The sequence below is a fragment of the Pogoniulus pusillus genome, chromosome 4 (genome assembly GCF_015220805.1).
Source record: "Pogoniulus pusillus isolate bPogPus1 chromosome 4, bPogPus1.pri, whole genome shotgun sequence".
Taxonomy (NCBI): Eukaryota; Metazoa; Chordata; class Aves; order Piciformes; family Lybiidae; genus Pogoniulus; species Pogoniulus pusillus.
In genome coordinates, this window is record NC_087267.1 from 26,920,560 (window position 1) to 26,934,730 (window position 14,171).

Here is a 14,171-nt window from a genome sequence, read left to right on the forward strand (position 1 = left end):
GGTATCTTTCTCCCAAGAATTCTAAGATAATGAGGAGTCACCTGGATCTTTGAGAATCTCATCATATTTTGATGATTCAGAATTGGCTCTGTGTTTTGCCTTTTGAGAGTTTGTCAACCCATCAGAGAGAGAAATGTTGTGATTTAAGGCAAACTAATGGCATAGCTGAAATGGGACCATCGATTAAAGGAGGGATTATCAATATGTATTATTTTATCCCATCAAATATCAATTCTGTTAATAGAATCATTTAGGCTGGAAAAGACTCTTAAGATCATTGAGTCCAGCCTTAAACTTAACACTGCCAAGCCCATCGCTACACCATGTCTGTAAGCACCATGTCTACACATCTTTAAACACCTGCAGAGACACTGACTCAATCACTTTCCCTGGGCAGTCTGTTGTAGGTAGTATTTATATGACCTACATTTATATGATGGCAGCATACCGTTCTGCACATTCCTGTGGAAGCAGGGTTGATATTTCATTGAATTGCTACATCAAGATGAATGCCTCTATCTCAAAACAAAATGCTCCAAATTAGGTACTTCACTGCTAGTTCACCTAACTAAAACAACATACTGGTGCTTCTGAGCGAAGCAAGAATAACAACAGTGAAAGACACAGAGGCTCCCCACATGAGGAGATAACCTAAACTCTATATAGTAACAGAGGCTGCGGTTCTTAGATACCTCAGCCTCTGATCTTTGTTAGAAATGTCTACAGAGTCCCTCTCACTATTTTAAACATAGATTCTGAACTACTGAATACTGTCAGGCTCAGTATCACAACAGAAGTCTGAAGAAGCAGAATACTGCTAGCTGTCTCTTCTATTTTTGGAAGCAGAGAGAGTGGAGCTTGTCATCAGTTTCCTTCTTGGGTGCCAATCAGAAATTCTAGTCACCATTATGTAGCTTATGCAGTCCAAAGCCATTCAGTCTTTTTTTCCAGCTCCTATCAATGAATCTATAGCTTCTACTTCAGCACTAGGTAAAACACATTTTTTATCAGCATGTTCCAACACTGCTACTAGATCCTTCAATGTTTTGGGGGTGTTTTTTTTTTTTTTTTTTTTTGTTGTTGTTGTTGTTTTGGTTGGTTGGTTTTGAGTTTTTTGGTATTGCTGTAATAAATGCAGATAATGCAGATAACTTTGTTCCTTTTCACCTCACGTGAAATTTACATTTTATATTCTAGTAAAGCTGGATCCTTTTATACAATAAATAACCAACCTCTGGACCAAGATTTAGAGTCCAGTATTCCTCCATCACACAAGATTAAACTAACCAGGACAGACACATTCAGAATGCTTCAATTAAGATTTCATTTGGAATTTAAATTCTCAAGGCTAAAGAATCACTTTACTGTCAAACATACCTAAGATCAAGAAAAGTTACTAGACATGCCCTTGGAATCTTCAACATGCCCCTGGAATCTTCAACTCAGAGAGTGCATGTCAGAGTACAATCAACCTGGTACTAGAAGACCTTCCTAGGAATTTACAGCTGTGCCTCTTCATAATGTAAAAAGTCTAGAACATAGATCATCCCTTCTTTTGTAGTACTGTACTGTACTGTAGTACTTTCACTACAGGACAACATTTAATTCCTGAGTGGACGTTGTTGCTCTCTGCCAAACTCTGCGTTAGATGACTCCTCAGACATACTCTTCTGCACAATGAATGCTCACAGTAGCACTGAGGGTTGATCAAAAGCAACTGTCAAAATAAATCATAGAATCAACCAGGTTGGAAGAGACCTCCAAGATCATCCAATCCAAACTAGCACCCAGCCTTATCCAGTCAACTAGACCATGCCACTAAGTGCCTCATCCAGTCTTTTCTTGAACACCTCCAGGGATGACTACTCCACCACCTCCAAGGGCAGCCCATTCCAATGTCAATCGCTCTCTCTGTCAAGAACTCAAGTAATGCATACTTTTCTTCTTCAGCCCAGGGTGGGCAGTCAGGATGAATGCTCTATCTCATGTTTTGCATTTGGAAAGCAGAGTTTTAGGTCTGTAGCACAACCATTGCTTCCTTGTCTCAGATTTATTGCTGAGATGAATGTTGTGAAATTTCATGAGAAAGTGGAATAGGTTGAATTAGGAATAGGGAATAAAAGTCTACCAGTAGCAGTCTTCATTAGAACATGATCACAGGTAATTTTCAACATACAGCAGAAAGAGAATGCTTGAAAGACAAAGATTTGGGTGAATACCACTTCTGGAATTTCATTAGAGCTAAACACATGTTAGGACTTGAGTGTAAGGGCTTATACTGGTTCACTGGCATAAACAGATTCGAAAAGCACCTCAATATCCTTACTTTCTGTGCAGACAAAAGCACAAGTTAGGCAGTTATGACTGTCCCCACATGCCATATCCACACTATATGGTTAAGATTCTAACTGTACATTCATGGAGCATCTGAAAACCTACAGCAATTTGAGATGACACATAACATTTTAAAGGAACACAGTTACTAAAAGGTAACAGAATTATTCAGGCATCTAAATTATTAGATGCCTGAATAATTTCAGATTACAGCATATCTGAGGCTTCTACAGATGACAGCAGATGACAAAAGACCTGCACTATAGTTGCATCATTCTTGAGCAGCAGTAGGAGGCCATACAGGATACAAGTGCCATCCAAAATGGCACCTCCTTACATACTTGAATTACTCCCTAACTGTGCATAAATACAAACAGAATACTGAATCCTAGAACTGCAGAATGATTTAGGTTGGGACATTTAAACATTATCTAGTCCAACCATTTCACAGAAAGAAGAGACATATTTAACTACATCAGGCTGCTCAGAGCCCTGTTCAATATGACCTTGAATGTTTAAAGGGATGGGGCCTCTACCACTTACTTCGGCAACCTGTTTCAATCTTTCACCATCCTCATTGTGAAAAAAATATTTCCTTTCACATGGTATAGATCTAACCCCTCTTAGTTAAAATCATTACCCCTTGGCCTGTCACAACAGGCGTTGCTAAAAAGATTGTCCCCACCTTTCTAATAGGCTCCCTTTAAGCACTGAAAAGCTACAACAAGGTTCTTCACAGAGTCTTTTCTTCAGGTTGAACCCAAATTCTCTCAGCCTGTCCTCACAGGAGAGGAGCTCCAGTGCTCTGATCATTTTTGTGGCTCTCCTTTGGACCTGCTCCAACCAGTCCATGGCTTTCTAGTGACAAGGACTCCAGAATGGGGTCTCACCATAGCAGAGTCAGACAGGGAGAATCACCTCCCTCAACCTGTTGGCCACACTTCTTTTGATGCAGCCCAGGAAGTGATTTTTCTTCCAGGCTGTGAGCACACATTGTTGGCTCATGTGCAGCTCTTCATCCACCTGTACTTCTAAGTTCTTCTCCACAGAACTGCTCTCAATCCCATCATTCCCTGACCTGTATAGACACCAAGGACTGTCCTGACCTGTGTGCAAGCCTTGCATTTGGCCATGTTGAACCTCATAAAGGTTCACACAGGCCCACTTCTCAAGCTTATTCAGGGCTTCTGGATGACATGCCATCCTTAGGCATATCAGTTGTACCACTCCTGTTGGTGTCATCTGCAGATTGCTGAGGATGCACAGAAACCTGCTGTTTATGTCACTGATGAAGATACTAAATTGTGCTGGTCCCAGAATAAACTCCTGAGGGACACTGCTTGTCACTGATTCCCATCTAAACGTGAAGCCACTGATCACTACCTTCTAGATGCTGCATTCCAACTACTTCATTATCCACCTAAAAGTCCACCCATCAAATCTAAATCTCTCCGGAAAGATACTGCAGAGGACAGAGTCAAAGGCCTTACAGAAGATCAGATAGAGAGCTGAGTTCTGGCTTCTCAAAATTAGACCCTTTGGAAGACTCTCCATATGTATGGAAAGCCAGAAAGTCTCACATCTGCTCTTAAAACCATGTAGATGAGAATAAAAAAATAATATTGCTAAAATATTAAAAATGTCTTTTATGTCCCAGCTTTTGTTGTCCAGTTTGGTTACCTTTACTTGGTTTTCTGAGTACATATTTTTAGATCAGGCATAAGAAACTCACCAGCTTGAAATATGAATAAAATCGCCCTTTCAGAAAGTGTAGTAGTTAAATTGTAGCACATCTGTTTTTAGAGTCTATGACTTAGGAAGCAATTCAAAACAGCAAACCATTGTCCTTTCAGAACGTGCAATAGATAAACTGTAGCATGTATGCTGTTAGATTCTACAATTCAGGAAACAATTAAAAAGAATAAACCACCTCAATAAGATACTGATTAACCTAACATAAACTATGATAATCTTTATGAAGTCTATGGAAGAAACAGAAAAGAAAAAAAATAGTGTACTACTACTGATGAAAAACACAGTAAAGTGTCCTTTGATCACACAGTCATATGTGGTTTGTCGCACATACTTAGTTATCTATGAATAAAACATTAAGCAAGAACAGTGGCTACATTTTTAATTATAATATAAATGATGAATTGCATTCAGTTGAGCCTTGGTCAAAGATTCTTTAATGATACTCATTCCTTCCTATCCTTTAAAAAAAAAATTAATAGTACATTAACAAATCAAGTATCAACTTTCTGTATATGCTCAATGGAATTGTTCTTCTCATAAATTTGATCTGACTTCAAAAAATAAAAAGTGTGGCCTATGCTGAAAAGAGTAATTACACTGACAGAAAAATATACTTGGTATGTAACCTCCTCCATGTGAACTTCTGCTGTTAATTACATATATTAGCACAGTATTGAGGATGTCTGTATGAAAATACACACAAATTCAGTTTGCTAATAATACTGTCTGATACTGATGAAAACAGCAGTAACTAGCGATAGTTCTGCAGAAGACTACACATGGGATGCAGGTGCAGGACTGGAGTTTGTGCTGGTTAATAATGACATTCCTTTAGCTCAGCAAAGATCAGGAAACACTGGCAGTTTGTCAATTAGAAAGCTGAGGCACGCCTATTCCAAGTAATCTAGTGATTACTCTCTTGTATGCAGTTCAAAGGACAGATCTCATTTCTGTGATTACAACAACTCTACAGTAGTTTTCACATTACAGAGTGGCTGAAGAGCTTAAGTAGATAAAGTGGAGATGGTGGTACACACTGAGTGATAGTAAGGTAGTAGAAGGTTTGAATGTTTTTATACTGCTCAGTTTTGGTTAATGAAGTATTAACAAGTAGCCTAAGTAGCCATAAAACAATTTGAAAACTTAAACTGCTGTTCCAAAGCAGATCCACTTATAGTACTTTAAAATGCGAACTTATTCCACCATGCTCATACTGCAACTATGACATTATTTTAACAATTCCTGATTTAACTTCACCCTCACTAACTGTTCTTTCAATGCCTTTAAATGACTGCTCTTGCTTTTAAAATTAGAAAAATATCTTTAAGCAGAAATTGCTAGCATAAGACCACATCAAACATAAGCCATTTTGTTTCACAATGTTGGTAGTATGTTTGGTTTTAAATTTAGTGTCAAGATTCAAACACAGATCAAACGAAGGGCTGACAGCTCTGTATACTGTGTCTTTTTGCAAGTCCTCAGTTTATTTATTATTAACATAATTGTTATTATCATCCTAATAACTGAAAAGCAATTAAGCTTTTCTAGATGTTCTCAGGTATAGAAAGATGCATTAGTATTGTTACCAACTTTTGGAATTAATTTATGATTAACATTATTGAATTATTTTACTGGGAGCACAGTGATGTGCCTTTTGGATCAGGTCACACATCTAATGGAATGATCTAAATTTTATTGCTATGATAGTCACAACTCACATAAGGCTTTCATATATTTATCCTTCACATTTCACAATTTTATATATAAATTTTACATACAAAAATTATGAAATGAAAAGGTTAAACAAAATCCAGTTACATTTGTCTTCTAACAGTTCTTTAAAACTCAAACAGCATGAGAAGAGTGCTTTTTTTGCTTCATCCCTAGTAAACGTCCCTCTAAATTCATGGTTTACACACAAAATCTTGAGAGTTCATCTGTTCCAGTGCTTCTTTTAGTGAAGGATTGATAGAACACTTTGTGACATCTTACTACTTCCAGCAATACATAGATTATAGTTTGAAAAATACTTCTCTAGCATATCCCACTGAACAAACCACTGGGATCAACTTTGCACATAATTGTGGCAGTTTTAAGTACAACAATACTGAAACAAAGATAATTAAACTACATACAGGACTTTGAGAATTGCCTCATTACACAAACTACTCCAGCACTCCGGCTCACTGACCAAAGACCCCAGAGCAGGCAGACATGGATCACCTTCTCCTTACTAACATTCCTTATTCATTGAATTACCAATGTCAATATCAGCTCATTACGCAAATCATAGGGCTGATTTTCCCCTTGGAACTTGAGAATTAATAGCCTTTCTATTATTTTTATACTCTAATTATAACTCTGAATATTCTTGTTATCCCTAAAAATACAGTACTCTTTCTAATCTTGATGCATTCTTGGTCTCCATGACTTGGCAGGGAGTTCCATGATCTAAGTACAAGCTTTATAAGTAATTACAGGTTGGAGGGTTTTTATCAGATTTGAATGTTACCTTCTAATTTTCTTTGATGTTCCTATGTTCATGGTAGATGACAGAGAATATGGTCATCTAATCTACTGTACCTAGACCATTATTTTACCACATCCTCTTTCTTAATCTTCTCTAGAGTGAAAAAAAGGCCAAATCTTTCAACAGAAGGTTTCTTTCATGTCCTCAGCCATTCTCATTTCACTTCCTTGATCCCACTTTAGTTCTCTTATATTTGAAATGGGGAAAACAGCTGCTGGAATTACATAACCTCACTACTGAACACAATGTGCCACCTGCATATCAGTTGAATATGAGGTCCTGAGAGCTCAGTTCTGTGGAGTGTACGCAGTTTGAATCATAAACATTAATTCTGCAGAGACTTTCCAGTCTGACTTCCCTTGACAAAATTTTATGGCATCTAATGGAAATTCGGTGTTAAATCTGTAAACTTTTTATATGTATCAGACTATCTTCTTATTTTAAATTTAGTTTCAGTATGAGGCCTTCAATTAACAGGACCACAATCACAGTTAGGACCACAATCACAGTTATCCTCTGTTACCTGCCAGTACTTTATTTCTATAGTTTGTTGTTTTCTTTCAGTTCCGAGGCTGGAAAATTCTTCCATAAAGAGTTATCCATTTCTAATTGTGTGGGGGGAAGGCAGATACTTCTAGAATGTGATGGTAAAAGGCCTTTTACAAATTAACAAACTAGATTGAGCTACTAAACTTCATGTTTTAAGACATCAGTCCTAGCCCTCATATTCTCCTTGAAAGTATACTCAGTTTTTCAGCCTTCTTTCAACAATAGCCCAGTACTAGTCTCACTAACATTCTATCAAAGGGGATACATTCTCTGCCTACTTTTAAACTTACTCTCCCTTGATAAAAGGCCAGTGTGCAACCCCTTAGCTTACAAGTGTCTTCACCAGACAGGTGGTGGTGGTTATTTCTACAAGTGTCCCATATTCCTGTCCATGGTTACCATATTTCTCCATAATCTTTTATATGCAAAGGCTAATTCTCAATTCTACTATTTATGTTACTTTTATCATGGAAAAGCCTCCATTGCAGATCACACATTGTGAAGGTTCTATATAACAAATAAAAAGATGGTCTTTAACACAGAAGTATGTTCGGTTTGCTTCCCTCCTCTTCCACACACAGCCCACACTCCCGCACTCCAGGTTCAGCTGAAGCCATTTCACCATACAACCTTTTAATTATTTGTTTGTGACTTCATCTGGCATTCTTGATGAATGCTGAGATATATCCTACCAGCTTAATAGTAGCAGTATAATTTTTGCCAAATCCTGGCAGGCAGGAGAGGACTGGAGAAGAGCCAATGTCACTCCAGTCTTCAAAAAGGGCAAGAAAGAGGTTCCAGGAAACTATAGATCAGTCTCACCTCCATCCCTGGAAAAATGATGGAGCGGTTCCTTCTGGAGAGCATCTCAAGGCACCTGGAAGAGAAGGTTATCAGGAGTATGCAGCACAAATTTACCAAGGGGAAGTCATGATTGACTAACCTGATAGCATTCTATGATGACATAAGTAAATGGGTAGATTCAGGGAGACCAGTGGATGCAGTCTACCTTGAACTTAGCAAGGCTTTTGACACCGTCTCCCATGATATTCTAGTGAGCAAGCTCAGAAAGTGTGGGGTGGAAGAGAAGACAGTGATATGGATTAGGAACTGGTTACAAGATAAAGAGTAGTGATCAATGGTACTAGGTTCTGCTGGAGAGCTGTGACTAGTGGAGTCCCCCAGGGATCAGTGCTGACTCCAGTCCTGTTCAACATCTTCATCAATTACACTGATGAGAGGACAGCATGTCTGCTCAGCAAGTTTGCTGATGACACCAAACTGGGAGGCTTGGCTAATACAGCTGAAGGCTGTGCAGCCACCCAGCAAGACTTGGACAGACTGGAGAGCTGGGCACAGAGGAACCAAATGAGGTTCAACAATGACAAGTGCAGAGTCCTGCACCTGGGAAGGAACAATAAATTGCATCAGTACCGGTTGGGAGGTGATCTGCTGGAGAGCAGCCTTGTGGAGAGGAACCTGGGAGTCCTGGTCGATAACAAGTTAACTAAGAGATGGCCATGTGGCAAATGGGATCTTGGGGTTTATTAAAAAGAGTGTGTCCAGCAGATCAAGGGATGTTCTCCTTCCCCTCTACTCTGCCCTGGTGAGATCTCATCTTGAACACTGCGTTCAGTTTTGGGCTCCCCAGTGTAAGAGGGACAGGGGTCTGCTGGAGAGAGTCCAGCAGAGACCTACAAGGATGATTAAGGGCATGCTTTATGAGGAGAGGCTGAGGGACCTGGGGCTTTTTAGTCTGGTGAAGACTGAGAGGCAATTTAATAAATGTTTATAAACATCTGAGGGCTGGTCAGGAGAAGGGAGGACAGGCACTTCCCACTTGCTCCCTGTGATAGGACAAGGAGCAATGGGAATAAGTGGCAGCGCAAGAGGTTCTGCCTCAACACAAAGGGCAACTTCTTTACTGTAAGGGTCACAGAGCACTGGAACAGGCCCTGCAGAGAGGCTGTGGAGTCTCCTTCTGTGGAGACTTTCAAGGCCTGTCTGAATGCATTCCTCTATGATCTGTGCTAGATTGTGTGGTCCTGCTCTGGCAGGGGAGCTGGACTCGATGGTCTCCTTGGGTCCCTTCCAACCCCTAATATCCTGTGATCCCGTGAACAGAAGTTTAAGACATTTCTCAAAGATTCAGAATGTACTAAAGTATGCATAATCTTTTAAAGTCTGGTCACATCTTGTTCACCTATTTATTCATCGCTTACTACTACCAAGTCCCAAATGCTAGTCATCTTGAAGAAGCATAGCTTCTGTAACAATCTACTAACGGTTCTTTTCATAAATTCCTTGTTGCCAGACTATTAGCAACATCTACATGTATATTCTGTATGTAGCCTAATCTGAAAAACAGCAATTCTATTACATTAGACAGATGAAAACTTCTAGCAATGTTCCACGTGGCAGGGCAAATAGATAATCTCTGCTGATACACATGTATCATCAATGATAACATGTAAGTACAAACAACACTGTGTATCTGTGTGTCTAGGAGGAAAAGCAGATTAAACAACAGGTATGCACCACCTAGGCAGGATGCAACAAAAATATTATTTATTGATGTAGAAACATAACTAAAACAGAAGTTTAATCTCTTGGTGGTAGTCATCATATTTGACTTAATTCACTGTGGTAGTTTGAGGGGGTCCCAGATTCCCCTGAAACAAAACCATAGGGACAGAGGCACATACCAGGGGCATGGACCTGCTCATCCCAGAATATTATAATATTGTTATTCCAGTCCCTTTCCTGTATCACAGCTTAAAAGATAGTGCCTGACTGCCCTTCTCCCTTTCCCTTCCTTCCTTCCTTGCTTCCACTCCTCTCTTGGAACAGCGCACATGCCTCTTATCTCATTGTTTGTGGGGGAGCTGACAAGCAGGGAGTTGAGTCACTGAGGCCTAGGAGGCCCAGCTGGGGGAGGGCGGCTTTGGCCTACCATACAGGCCTACTAGGGAGGTAGAGAATTCTTGAAGCCCAGTTTGGGCCTAGTGGATTTTACACTAATTCTACCTGACTGCCATATATATATATATATATATATATATATATATATGCCCTTATAAATAGAAATTCTCTCTAAACATCCAATCAGTGTACAGTGTCCTCATTCTTACTCCCAAAAACTGGTAAGAGTCAATTCTGATCTCCAGAACTGGGCATGCTCATGGCCCAAACTGGAACACTCACTCAGCGGTGTGAGAGATGTAAGAGAAAGAATGTACCATATCTGGAAATGTAAGGTCTATTAATGATGGAGTTGTCAACATTTTTCTCTAATCACAAATAATTTTAACAATGAATTCCTTAAATGTAAAGAAGTAGAGACTGTAGCTCTGTAAGACACACTGGTCAGAAGGAAAACAGTGAAATTGCTGACTAAAATCCTAGCAACCTGTCTGCAAGACCTAGCAGAATCAGACATATCTGTTAACAATCCTAATTAGCAAGTAAACAGGTAGGTACAGCAGAAGTCTGTCTGAGTGGCATAGTGAACACGTAACTGAGCTCAACAATTAAAAGGAAGCATATGGGAGGTAGAAGTGAGGAGAAAATTAGGAGGAATACAGCAGCATTGCTCCAGTATGCAAGGATGAGATTAGACAATGTTTGTGTGCAGTTAAAACTGATGGATAACGTCAGGGATAATAACACTTTTGAAGTGAAAGGGGACAGTAAAATCTAGGCCTACTGCTGAATACAGCAGGTCACCTTGTGCCACAACAGACCAGTACTCAATGTCTTGTCTCAGTTTCTACTGGCTCAAATTCTCCACATCAAGTAGCAAGGATTAAGTTGGGATCTACTGAAACAAGCTGGAAATGTAATATAAATCCATGGGACTGGAAGGGATGCTTCTGAGAATAGTAAAAATGCCAATAAATGTCATTGGAAGAGTAGTCCCCGTCCTCTGTGAAAGGTCAGAGCAACCAGAAGAGGTTTCTGACAACTATAATTGTACAAAGGAGGATCTGGGTAATGTCAGACTAACCAGCCTTCTCATTGTTGTTGGGAAAATTATGGAGCAAGTACTCATGAAAACCATTTCAATTCACGCAATGGTAAGAATGCCATTGAGAACAGCCATCTTGAATTTCCCAAAGGCAGAGTGTGTTTAGTCACTCTAATTGCCTTCTACAATTACATTACATACCCTCTAAGTAGGTTTCTTCTTGTTTCTTTAAGCAAGGCCTTTGATATATTTCCTTAGTGTTCTTGCAGGCAAAGTGGGGAGATGCAAATGGACTACACTCACTGTAAGTGGGTTAAAACTAGACAAAATCACTGGCCTCAAAGAATCACAGAATCAAGCAGGTTGGAAGAGACCTCCAACATCATCCAGTCCAACCTATCACCCAGCCCTGTCCAATCAACTAGACCATGGCACTAAGTGACTCATCACTATTTCAAGTCTATTTGGCAGGTGATTCCAGGTGATATTCCCTGGAATCAGTACAAGAGCTGCTGATATTATTTAATATTTCCATCCATGGTCTGCATGATGAGACCTTTACAAAATACACCAAATCAGAGTGAGGCTTATGTTATATTGATTGTTGCGGAGAGCAGGAATTAATTCGTGGCCAAGTCGGGAATTTACCAAAAATAGTTATTTTTTATTTTCCCAAAAACCTGCCCCCACAACTATATATACAAAGATTAATTTAGTTTAATAAGCAAATTCAGTTGCATGAGAATTAACCTACAAGGATAACATCAATAATCTGACTATTTCGGAAGTCAGAAGTTGGAAAAGGCCTCAGCTATTAATTAATAGCGGTTTCTTACTAAATTAAGCTAAGCCAAATAACTCACTCAGGCTGACTCCTGAGGTCTGTCTTCCTCTTCTTTCCAGCGGCTGCAGGTGAATCGTTAAGGGTCATTAAGGGTCGTTAGGCACACAAAGGTGTCAATAGGAAAGCAAATGCTTTGAAGGTCTCTCTGCAGTCCGGGCACAGGGGAGTGTGTGAGCTCCGGCAGACACATACGTCCAGGCACAGGCAAAATCCAAAGCGGGAACACCAAAGGCAGGAAGACCCCCAATAGTTATAACCTTGGCTAGACAAAGGGCAGAGTTACCACACCTTAGGCGTGAAAGCGCACGGCCAATCCCAGCCTGGCTCCAGCGCGGGAACTCACGGGGCAGTCCTCACCCCCTTCACAGCTGCAGGGCAGGCGAGGGGGGAGGGAAACCAGGCGGCTTTTCCCCTTTCCCCCCGAAGTCCGGGCAGGAGAGGAATTTAGGGGTACAGGACTCCAGGACATTGATGGATATAGCTGCCATTCAGGAAGACCTCAACAAGCCAAATGAGTACCCTAGGGTGCTGAGAGAGCTAGCAGATGAGCTGGCCAAGCCACTCTCCATCATTTATCAGCAGTCCTGGCTCACTGGAGAGGTCCCTGAAGACTGGAAGCTGGCCAATGTGATACCCATTCACAAGAAGGGTCGTTAAGGAGGAGCCAGAAAACTACAGACCTGTGAGCCTGACCTCAGTGCCAGGCAAGGTCATGGAACAGGTAATCTTGGGTGCCATCACAAAGCACCTACAGGATGGCCAAGGGATCAGGCCCAGCCAACATGGGTTTAGGAAGGGCACGTCCTGCCTCACCAACCTGATCTCCTTTTATGATCAGGTTACCTGCCTGGTGAATGTGGGGCAGGCTGTGGATGTAGTCTACTTGGACTTCAGCAAAGCCTTTGACACTGTCTGCCACAAGAAGCTCCTAGCCAAGCTGGCAGCTCATGGTTTGGACAGATTCACTCTGTGCTGGATCAAGACCTCAGAGAGTGGTGGTGAATGGTGCCACATCCAGTTGGCAGCCAGTCACTAGTGGTGTTCCCCAAGGATCAGTGCTGAGCCCAGTCCTGCTCAACATCTTTATTGATGATCTGGAGGAGGGGATTGAGTCCAGCATCAGTAAGTTTGCAGATGACACCAAGCTAGGAGCAGGTGTTGATCTGTTGGAGGGTAGGAGAGCCCTGCAGAAGGACCTGGACAGGCTGGATGGGTGGGCAGAGGCCAATGGGATGAGATTTAACAAGGCCAAGTGCAGGGTTCTGCACTTTGGCCACAACAATCCCAAGCAGCGCTATAGGCTGGGGACTGAGTGGCTGGAGAGCAGCCAGGAGGAAAGGGACCTGGGGGTACTGACAGATAGTAAGCTGAAGATGAGGCAGCAGTGTGCCCAGGTGGCCAAGAGAGCCAATGGCATTCTGGCCTGCATCAGGAGCAGTGTGGCCAGTAGGACAAGGGATGTTATTTTTCCCCTGTACTCAGCACTGGTCAGACCACACCTTGAGTACTGTGTCCAGTTCTGGGCCCCTCAATTCAAGAGAGATGTTGAGGTGCTGGAATATGTCCAGAGAAGAGCAACAAAGCTGGTGAGGGGCCTGGAACACAAATCCTATGAGGAGAGGTTGAGGGAGCTGGGCCTGTTCAGCCTGGAGGAGGCTCAGGGGTGATCTTATTACTGTCTACAACTACCTGAAGGGGCATTGTAGCCAGGTGGGGGGGTGGCCTCTTCTCCCAGGCAACCAGCAATAGAACAAGGGGACACAGTCTCAAGTTGTGCCAGGGTAGGTATAGGTTGGATATTAGGAAGAAGTTCTTGCCAGAGAGAGTGATTTGCCATTGGAATGGGCTGCCCAGGGAGGTGGTGGAGGCACCGTCCCTGGGGGTCTTCAAGCAAAGCCTGGATGAGGCACTTAGTGCCATGGTCTAGTTGATTGGATAGGGCTGGGTGATAGGTTGGACTGGATGATGTTGGAGGTCTCTTCCAACCTGGTTGATTCTATGATTCTATGATTCTATGATTCTATAAAAGATACATCTGCTTTGAAGTTCCAAACAGATAAATACAACATCTTGCATCTGGACAGGATATACTTATGAAGGAGCTCAAGATGGATCTGCAAGAGAAGACCCATCAGACCACAACCTGGACAATGTCAGCAGTGTGTCCTTGTGGTAATGAAGACTAACCACAT